The sequence below is a fragment of the Fulmarus glacialis genome, unplaced genomic scaffold (assembly GCF_000690835.1).
Source record: "Fulmarus glacialis isolate BGI_N327 unplaced genomic scaffold, ASM69083v1 scaffold28027, whole genome shotgun sequence".
NCBI lineage: Eukaryota > Metazoa > Chordata > Aves > Procellariiformes > Procellariidae > Fulmarus > Fulmarus glacialis.
The window spans coordinates 2,631-4,125 of record NW_009224245.1 but is presented as its reverse complement, the minus strand read 5'-3'; positions in this window follow the sequence as shown (position 1 = coordinate 4,125).

Here is a 1,495-nt window from a genome sequence, read left to right as displayed (position 1 = left end):
TTCTGTAAGATAAAAATACATCATGCCATATACATTACAAGTTCAGAACTGTATTACTGAATATACCAACAGTTTACAGTCCACTTTAATTGTGCACACAAAAAAAAACTTCATTTTTTTTTATATTTAGCCTGTGAAGTGTCAGTACCAGAATTTTAAGTACAAAATAAAAAGCTAACCTGGTTCAAAATGCTGATTAAATTTCTACAAGCAAACACAAAACAGTGTTTATTTTTTAAAGAAATGTAAACAAAAACAATCCATACAAACACATCTTTAAATTACATTTTCCAAAACCCTATTGCCAGAGTCCTGCAGCTGCAAGCACATTACATCTAATTTTTTTTCCTTGTTTTCCTTTTAAGAAGGCTATCGTATCAGACAAGCTCCAACTACATGATTCTATGCTGTTTACATGATTTAATGTAGGCTGAACAGTCCTAATCTTGACTACTTTTGCTGAAGAAAAAACCATGTCCAGCCTCTATTTTGGGTGGTTTTAGCAGTTATTCACAGTTATCACAAATTGTAAGCACAAAAAACCTGACTTAAGAAATAGGGATGCAACAATATAATACAAATAAAATTAATCTAAATTACCCAAACATCTACAAAAGTCAGAGTTGTAATATACATGCCTTTACCAGGCTTAAGGTTTACTTAAAAAAATTCTAGTAAGACCACAGTTGAGACTGCTTTAAACATAAAAAACCCTCTCTCTTTAAATTGAGATTTTGGTTATTCCGTAATTGTAATCACATGTCTGTTAATACATGAGATCATATTGTAACATCCCTATTGACATTTTATAATAAGCACCCGAACTGCTGCAGAGCCTGGTAGCATTTGGTCAATAACTATTTTTATACTGTATTTTTTTTCTCAAAATATTTACACTTTTGTACAAAGTAACAGAGTTTGTTAGTTCTGCAGGTAACAGCAGCAGCTTGGCTTTCTTCTAACTTTCTTTTTAAAAATAGCTTCATTCACTTATTCAATAATAAATACAAAAAGGTTCTCTTATTTTACAGAAATCAAAAACTACAATAAACTGACTCATGGAATCAAGTATTTAAATGTATTTTAGTGCAAGTTATTTTTTCCCTTAGCTCTATCCCTAAGGAAGTCGTTTCAGTACATTCCTTGTTCAGTGGTGTCTACTTTTATTTAAAATTTTTCTTTAATTAGAGGGCCTGCCCCTTTATCAAATAAGGCTGTGGCCAGCACTTTGGACTTCTCCCTTTCGCTGGTGATTTCAGTCTTACATTCATATATGCCCACCTGCACTCCCGCAGGTCAGCCATCGGTTCTTTGCCCAAGTTAAACAGTTTCTCCTTAGTGAGCTCAAAAACAAAAGTGCTGGACCATTCTGTTAATTCAGTTTAACCTCCATGTGTCTGGAAAGTTAGCTTCAGATTTTGCCGGCTTGCTTCTGGTGCTTGTTTTTTTTTTTTTTTCCTTTTTTTTTTTTCTTTTTAAATTTTTTGGTAGAAAT